The sequence below is a fragment of the Danio rerio genome, chromosome 3 (assembly GCF_052040795.2).
Source record: "Danio rerio strain M-AB ecotype USA chromosome 3, GRCz13ab, whole genome shotgun sequence".
Lineage (NCBI taxonomy): Eukaryota > Metazoa > Chordata > Actinopteri > Cypriniformes > Danionidae > Danio > Danio rerio.
In genome coordinates, this window is record NC_141023.1 from 11512830 (window position 1) to 11522500 (window position 9671).

A 9671-nucleotide genomic window follows, 5' to 3' on the forward strand; every position below is an offset into this window, starting at 1 on the left:
GATACCAAGTAGTATTGCGATACTGTAATTCATAACTCCAAACTATGAAATAAAGAAAATGGTCAGAAATACTATATTTTATGTGTTATAATAGGCCTACTTGAATTGAATTAATAATTCCCTTATAATTTAAACAAGTATTTGCACGTCACCTCAACTAAAATGTATTCGTTCTTATTTTTTGTTGTTAACTGACACACGAAAATTGCTTTAAAATAAAGATACAAATTATACCAAATAAAATTTGCTCCAAAAATAGCATTTTTTCCCCCAACAAAATTAGGCTTTAAGAAGTGATCAAAAATTCAGTTTCAATGTTTCCAGTATCTATTGTTTTTTTCCAGTCTTATCAGGGAAGTAATTCAAAATTTTACTTTGTGAGTCGTTAGTTTGTCGCAGTTGTTTTAGCTACTAAATCATGTTGACAGGAGCAGAAATGAACTGATTCAGATTCGATCTAAAGCGTCAGAAAACGTGCAATGGGCTACCATTAAATGTGTGAATTATACGCATTTAATACATTTTAGTGCTTTTTCAATGTGCAGCATTATGTATTTAACAGATAGACCATTAAAGACGATACTACCACTTACAAACTACAGTGGCACCAACAGTATTTTAGAGTCATAGTATCACGATACTACCATAGTACCAGTAAACTGTGCAACCCTACTGTTTAATGACAGGCATGACACGGGTATTAAAAGAAGGTGAAAAATTAAGACACTGCTGATGTCCTCCTTTCTCAAAAAGCTTGTAAATTAGACAGAAGATTTTATTTATTTTTTTCAGATGGTAAAATTGTACAGTTTCCTGTCAGGTTTAGGTTTAGGGTGGAATTTGGGCTGTGGTGGAAAGAGTGTTGCACAATCATACTCAAGTAAAAGTACCATTAATTGCCCAATAATGTAGTGCAAGTAGAGTAAAAGTATCTGTTGTAAATATTTATTTAAAATATGAGTAAAAAGTAGCCCCTTTAAAAGAACTCATAAGCAGTGTTGGGGAGGTTACTTTAGAAATGTAATAGACTACAGATTACAAATAACCCTATTTAAAATGTAATAAGTTACACTACTTTTCAATTACTTTATAAAAGTAAAGTAACTAATTACATTTTATTACTTTTAAGTTTCTAATGGACATTTTCAACTAAATAAATTTTAAGCATTTATACAGAGGACATGCTCCCCTCAGGATTTACGCCTCTGGGTGCGCCGCAAGTAAAAGCATCAGAGTAGCACCGCTTTAATAAATGGCCTTAGCAGACGGCATATCAAAAACAGGCAAAGCACCAGATTAATATTATCCAACATATCCCAGATGTTTTAAGAACATTTTTAGATGTTACCCCATTTGTAATCTTTAACATTTAATTTAATTACACAATTTTCCTCAGTAACTGTAACTAATTAATGTTACTTTTATTTTGTAATTAAATTACGTAACACTGTTACATGTAACTAGTTACTCCCCAACACTGCTCATGAGTAGTGAGTATTACGCTGTGAAAAGCTGATGAACTTACATGCAGCTTGTGCAGGGATGTGTAAACGTAATATCCTGTTGTGCATTTAGTAATCTTCCCATATTTGTTCCTTTCTTCCTAACATTGTTTGTTCATTCTGTCCTTCCTTCATTCATCCATTTGTTCATTCCTTCATTTGTTCATTCCTTCATTTGATCCTCTGTTCATTCATTCATTTGTTCCCTCCTTCTTTAATTTGTTCAGTCCTTCCTTGAATCCTTCCTTCATATTGGATCCTTCCGTCCTTCTTTCCATTCCTTGTTCGGCCCTTCCTTCCATTCTTCATTTGTTCCATTTAGTGATTGTTTCAGCTGTTTGATTTTAGTCATCAGTCGACATCCTTTGGACATCTTGGACATTTTTAATGCTTTCAAAAGGTTTGCTGCATTTATAAAGCGCCAATGTCTTGAAGTTGTACCGTATGCGATTTTACTTTCCATGTGTAATTTGAATGGACAGGAATCACAGGACTGATTTTTCTACATTAGCCAATGACCATAGACAAGAAAGAAATAAAGTAGTGACTGCAGGTTGAAGGAAAGTAGTGGAGTAAAAGTTACAGCGCAAAAAATGTACTCAAGGGAAAGTAAAAGTACACATTTTTAAAATTACTTAGTAAATTATAATTCCAGAGAAAAAAATAATCATTTACAGTAATTGGAGTTTTGTTATTTTACACCACTGCGTTTGGGAAATATTACAGTTTGTACAGTATAAAAACAATGGAAACCGATGGAATGTCCCCACAATTCAGTGTGTGTGTGTGACAATGCTATACTTTTTTAACCACAGAATACAAATTTTGTTTAACTGGGAGATGTTGTTTCTCCCTTTAAATGTAAATACAACTTATATAAAGCGAAATATGTCTATTTAAAGGGTCACGAAACACCAAAACACATTTTTTGAGCTGTTGACAGTCGTATATGTGTCCCACACTGCTAAAAACACTATTAAGACACCTATATTTCACTAAAAAGTGTAAATTGGTTGTTTTTGCGTTATTTCAAGCAAATTCGTACTTCCTGTTTGAAACGAATTTTTGAAGCTGCGTCACGGTCATGACATAATAGCGTTGTATTCCAGCGTGCAGACTGGACGTCTGTGCCAGAGTGTGCCTTATTACGTCTTACAGTGTGATGCATTAATGCATGAGTTAGGCTTGGTTCAAACCAATCAGCGCGCTCTATTGTGCAACTTCATTAATATTCATTAGTGTCACCGTCTTTACACCACAGAGACGCCACGTTGTGTTGGCAAAACAAGCGTGAAGTGTTGCTTTTACAGTTTGCTGCCATTAAGTTTCGTTTTCATTTTCTCTCTGTGAGAGCTTATCTGGATCACGTGTGGATTACAGTGTACGCGACGCTCGACAACAATAATTTACGTGTCTAAGGGGGATTATTGTTTACCTGAGAGCTGTTCTCATCTGCAAACGCTGAAATCCGGATTCCGGATGTAGTCTTCTCTTCATAAAGACGCGGCTCTAGTTGCTGGTGATTGTCCTGTCTCTACAGATTTGGTAAGTGAGCGACCAGTGCTCTTTGTATATTCAGTTTGTTCGTATCAAATAAGTTAACTATTGCATTGAGTGCAAACATGTTAGCACCGCATTTTGTGACCGGAATAACACACGCGGCTTTCGGACGCTACCTGCCGTGTGCATCTAAGTTTCCGGGAAATGCGGAGTTTTTTTTCTGTCATTCGCCGTGCGGTATCAAACATTGCATGAAAAATACACGCTTAGAGCAGTATCTCGAATCAAATATCTCATTTGTCGCGAGGGGCATGAATGAATTCCCTGAATGAAAGAGCCGAACTGCAGTTAAAGTCCGACATTTAATAATTTGGCAAATAATTCGACTACAGATGTCCATGTAGGTTAAACACCATCCCTTTCTCCTGTGTATTTTGACTGAAACTCGCGCGTGCCCAAATAGACACTCCCACACCCTCCCACTTTAGTTCCTCCGACACTCCCCCCTAAACAGAGCTGGACACGCCCACTTTTCTGACTTTTTCCAAAGAAGAGGTGTGAAAACACCCTGCTGAAACGAGGGGGTTTCATGGCCCTTTAAATAATATTTAGGTTATAGACCATTTCAGTGTGGTTATGTCATTGGCCCATGAACATGAACATTCCTGCTTGCTAAAAACTATTTCATATCTTTAACAAGAGGCAATTAAATCGTAACTTGATGTTAAAACAGCTATCATGACATTATTTATCAACATATGGCTCTTTTTGAATTCTCGGAGGGTAGAGAAATTGAAAATGCAAAATAGGAAATACGTTGGGACCATTGTTTTTGTTTAACGTTACATCCCTCAAAATGGTCTACGTTAGTGTTATTAACATGATAATATTTTACTTTTCTGAAAACATCACTTAAGAGAAATGACAATATCGTCAAGTACAGAAACAGAAATAGTGTTTTGCTTGTAAAGTCACATTGTAAATGTTTGTTTACTTCATTTTATTATTATAATTTACCATTATGGACGCCAAGCAAACGATGCCTTATGCGTTTCATTAAAAAAAGGATGAAATAAAAATGAAAAGATGACAGGATTATTACAGTTAAATAAAACTAAAATTGAAGTCTTAAGTCTGAGTTGGGGACAAAACTCCACGAGGTAACTTACGTTAAGTTAATCAAAAGTGACTAACAAGAAGATAACACATGATGTTCGTATCAAATATTACTTACCAACCTTCTCTGAAGTTTTTACTTCTTTCACAACGATATGTTCTGTGTCTGGAAGGAACGTTGGAAGAAATGAATGAAAACACGTTACAGGCGAAGATTTCTTTCATGTCGACACGAATCAAAACGATTAACCTGGTAAAATGTTTGGAGATGTTTACGTGTGCTAACGTTAGCTGCTAAATTAGCAGAATCCAAAAAGCACGCCAATAAGCAAATGTTGCCAAGGTAAGTGTCATTCAGATTATAAGATGTTTCGTTTTTTAATAAATAAATAATAATTGTAACTTACAATTTTCTTAGATTACTTTTAGTTTATAAATGCTATAACTAATTAACAGAGTATAAAAAGGGGTAGCCTAAACAGACAAAAATAAATAAATAAATCAGTTTGTGGGCTTTGATAACTAATTTAGACCAGCGTTGTCCAAACTTTTTCTTATAAAGCGCCAAAAAAAGCAAACTTGATTGAGGGCTGTGGGCCGAAGTTACACTGTATTACATTTGACATGGTTAATTTCCTAATTTATTTGCGTATTATTTTTAAAATAACTAAAACCGTTCATTTAAAACATTAAATAATGATGCAGTATAGTTAATGTTTAATAACGAACTCATTATAGTGAAAACACAATCCCATTTATAACACAATGGAGTTCAGTGCTCAATGGACTAGTCGAGCTGCTCTTGCCTTTGCCTTGATCTGCTCGCCAATGTCTTGTGCATTGTCTTCTCTGTGAAGTCACAGTATTTGCATTTTAAAAGTCTAATTCATTAACAACATTTAAATGAATAATTTTAGTCGGCAATTAAACAAAGAAACAAAAAATTACATTCAATTCTAAATGAAGATCTTTGTCAAAGGCATTCGCCCCAACCAACTCCCCATCATTCTCCATCTCTTTTCAGATGGGATGGCGGGCCAAATCAAAGTTTTCTATGGGCCAACTTTGGGCACCACTGATTTAGACAGAAATACTAATGCGACCAGTGGTTCAAACATCCTGAAGGCAGTGGCATGTATTAGGATGATAATGTACCAGTACACAGCATGACTAGTGACAGTGTGGTTTGATGAACATGACAGTGAATTTAAACATCTCCCTGGCCTGCACAGTCACCAGAGCTAAATATGATTAAGCACTTTGAGGTATTTTGGGGGATGAGTCAGAAAATGTTTCTCCTTAAGTAGCATCTATATATATGTATATATACACTACCTGACGAAGGTCTTGTTGCCTAATCCAAGTTTTATAAAAAAAATAACTTATAACTTGACTTCTAGTTAATCACTTGGTATCAGATGTGGCTTATATGAAAGGCAAAGGCCAGATTATGCTTTTTTAAACCAAAATAATGCCTTGATTTTTAATTATTTAATTAGGACAGTAAGATCTGTTTTGCTTAGACAAAAGTCTTGATAAAAATAACAGAACATATAGTATAGAATTTAAAGTCATGCTGCATTGGAAAAACTTACTCCACACATCTCTGCAATGACTCAAATCACTTATTAATAAAGTCATCTTGAATTGCAAAGAAAGCGTTCTTGCTTGAGATGAATCTTCAATACCTCCTCCATCTTACCCCAGACATGCTCAACAATGTTCATTCTGTTGACTGGGCTGGCCAATCCTGCAGCATCTTGACCTTCTTTACTTTCAGGAACTTTGACGTGGAGGCTGAATATAAACTGTCCACACTTTAGCAATAAGGCTACTGAACAACTGATTTAAACTAAACATGACCAAACAATGAATGCTGCACAGTTGTGAATTTATTAGTCACTACAGTATTAGAGTTGGATGGAACAATTTCAACACAAACTGAAAAAGGAATATTTTGTAAAAAAAAAAAGCAAAACCTTTTCACTCTAAAATACGCTGGGGTGTTTCTATCCAAATGTGAGGTAAATATTGACAAAACCAACACATTTATTGCATTTTGTTTTTAAACTCAGCAGCTTCATATTATACCCAAAATTGGATAGAACAACAGCGTTTATCAATATTTCTAAACCATAAAACATTAAAGAAAACTGAAAAGCCGTACAGTACATCTACACCACTCCATTCCTCTCAATATGTCAGTAACTAAAAACAAAATGTGCATAAAATTCAAACACAACCATTAACGCAAAATACTTCACGAACATGGCAAAATGTCTATATAATCTGATTAGTAACATTTCCTTTGGTTCAAAAAGTCCAAATTCTGCACAAAACTGTTAATATACAGACCTCAGATTTGGTATTCAACATTATTCATCAGCATAACGATGACCCGATTGTGTTAGTTCTATAAAACAAAGTCATATTTGCCTCAAAAATACCTTCAGTTAACAAACCAAAGCCTCAGTACAAGACGACAGATGATTAAACTCGTATATTCCTTTTCAAATGCATCACGTCACAGTGCACATGTGACCACCGCACATGCTATGGTGTTAGAATGATGAACAAAACAGTTTAATATGCATAAAAACGTTTCAAGAAATTATTGCATCCATAAAAGGTTAATAAGCCAGATCAAATAAGAATACCATTAGAGGAGAGAAAAAAGTACGGTAAATTCCAGCTTTTATAAATACAACATACTAGTTTATTACTGTTCCCTTGTTTAAATCAGGGGTTCTCAAACTATTCAGCTTGCGACCCCCAAAATGACAATGCCAGTGACTCGCGACCCCCAATAACCTCTGAAGCCTTGAAGCATGCAATGGCGCACACACACCAACAGACCCAAGTCTATTCTTCGTCTAATTTTAAATGTATGCGAGTGCTGTAAAATGAGCCAGAAAGTTTAACCTGATGTTATAAAAATCAATCTGCTGCATCTGACGATACTGCTGTCTTTAATATAATGTAATAACCCCAGGGGTCGCAATCCAATAGAACTATAAGCTACTATATTAACTGTATAGTATATAGTAACTATAAACAACTATTTTTTTTTGTCTTCGGTAGGTTATGGATAAAATACGGTCATTCTTATGGTTTAATAAAAATAAATAGATTTTTGGAAATCACCAGGCGACCCCCCCTTCATTGTCCCGCGACCCCTAGGATGGTCCCGACTCCCACCTTGAGAACCACTGGTTTAAACTGCATTGGAATAACATATCTGACAACCGTTGAGTTATTATGAACTGATTTATCATCTTCACTCGGCTACTGAAAGACTGATTCAGTCGGGCACTAGTGAAAACAGTAATTAGTTCTGGCTCAGAAATGTAAAGAACTTGTAAAAATATTGTGCTTTAACCGTCTGTATGGAATAACCTTGAATGTATTGTTTGTAACATATTAGTAAATACATCCTCTGTGCAATTCTTCAATCTTTTACATTCCAAACCTCCTCAAAACACCTTTTCTTCAATAGTCATCGTGCAATACATTTTTTTTTTTTTGTGAAAATTCAGTAGTCTGGCTTACAGAAGTACTGTTTTTCCATGTAATATCTACATGTATGCATAGCACATTGCCTAGAAAGCTTTTCAATGTGGTTAAAAGACATCCAAACATGGATGTCTTAGCTAAAACCAGGCTAAATTTAATAGATGTCAAACAAAAGTATGAAAATAAGACATATTAGACGCACTCAAATTGTTTTGGCTGCTTGTTCAAACTACTTAGTTAAAATGAGCTAAATCAACACAATTATTGAGTTTTTTTGGGGGACAACTTAATTGTTTTATGTTCAATCAACTTAATTGATTTGTGTTGGGACAACATGAAGGAATCGTGCAGCATTTTTACAGTGTATTTGCTGATCAGTCTATTTTTGGGCTATTGTTAGGCGTCTCTTAGATGTTCACTGATTTTATTTAGCCTTGTTTTAGTTTCGACGTCGATCAGATTACTTTTAAACACAGAAACTGCTTACTGGGTACATTTGAAAGCCTGTTTGAAATATGGGCCCATGTATTTTTACATATCGACCATACTCTACGCGAATACACAAATGTCTCACAAGTGCCATGTCCAGCTTTGCATGCAATAAGGTGCAGTCATTTAGTGAAATTTCTCCAACCAAAAATGGTTCAATGTCTCCTTGCTCAGATCACACCTGGTATTGAGGGTTTGCACAAATTTGCAAGTCAGTTCTCATGGTTAATAATATATGATGCTTTTAATCCGTGTTAATAAACAGATTATTTTGGAGTGAAAAAGATATACGGGGGGAAAAAAAAAAAGATGTAGACTTTTCAACGAACATGACTAAACATTGAAAACAGTGCTGTGTGCTCAGCTAAATGTGCTCATCATATATATGACATTTATCAGTTGAGACTTTATGAAGGGCTTGTAGGATGTTTAAAGCGGCCCAAATTGCATCAGGAAAACACACGCAAATAAAGTTTTGGCTTTAAAGGGCCATGAAAGCCCCTCGTTTCAGCAGGGTGTTTTCACACCTCTACTTTGGAAAAAGTCAGAAAAGTGGGCGTGTCCAGCTTTGTTTAGGGGGGAGTGTCGGAGGAAGAAAAGAGGGAGGGTGTGGGAGTGTCTATTTGGGCGCGCTGAGTTTCAGAGTCAAAATACACACACACAGGGGACAAAGTGACTGTGTTTACATGGACATCTGTAGTCGAATTATTTGCCAAATTATTAAATGTCGGACTTTAACTGCAGTTTGGCTCTTTCATTCAGGGAATTCAGTCATGTCCCTCGCGACAAACGAGACATTTGATTCGAGAAACTGCTGTAAGCGTGTATTTTTCATGCAATGTTTGATACCGCACGGCGAATGAGAGAAAAAAAACCTTCAGCATATTCCGGTCACAAAATGCGGTGAAAATACTACACGACGGTAATAGTTTGGTTGTAGTGCTAACATGTTTACACTCGGTGCAATAGTTTGTTCGATACGAACAAACTGAATAAACAAAGAGCACTGGTCGCTCACTTACCAAATCTGTAGAGACGGGACAATCACCAGCAACTAGAGCCGCGTCTTTATGAAGAGGAGACTACAAGCGAATCCGGATCTCAGCGTTTGCAGATGAGAACAGCTCTCAGGTAAACATTGTTCCTCCTTAGACACGTAAGTTATTGTTGTCGAGCGTCGCGTACACTGTTAATCCACGTGACTCCAGCTGCGCTCTCACAGTGAGAAAATGAAAACAAAACTTAACTGCAGCAAACTATAAAAGCAACACTTCACGCTTGTTTTGCCAACACAACGTGGCGTCTCTGTCGGCTAAACACTGTGACAGTAATGAATATTAATGAAGTTGCACAATAGAGCGCGCTGATTGGTTTGAACCAAGCTTTACTCATGCATTAATGCAGCAGGCTGTAAGACGTAATAAGACACACTCTGGCACAGACGTCCAGTCTGCACGCTGGAATACAGGCTATTATGTCATGACCGTGACGCAGCTTCAAAAATTAGTTTCAAACCGGAAGTACGAATTTGCTTGAAATAACGCAAAAACA

The 9671-nt window shown here is 36.1% G+C and overlaps 2 protein-coding genes across 5 annotated transcripts in view; both read right to left on the reverse strand.

Annotated features, from left to right (window-relative positions):
• The window catches only part of pdgfab (platelet-derived growth factor alpha polypeptide b), a 679118-nt gene that overhangs the window by 40370 nt on the left and 629077 nt on the right, over nt 1–9671 (reverse strand). The gene's annotated exons all lie outside the window — the stretch shown is intronic.
• hmox2b (heme oxygenase 2b) overlaps nt 5993–9671 on the reverse strand; it is a 59107-nt gene continuing 55428 nt past the window's right edge. For all 4 annotated transcript variants that reach the window (XM_087244011.1, XM_087244013.1, XM_087244012.1 and 1 more), the window contains one exon: nt 5993–9671. This exon is cut by the window's right edge and continues 2444 nt beyond it. The gene's annotated coding sequence lies outside the window, so the exon portion shown is untranslated.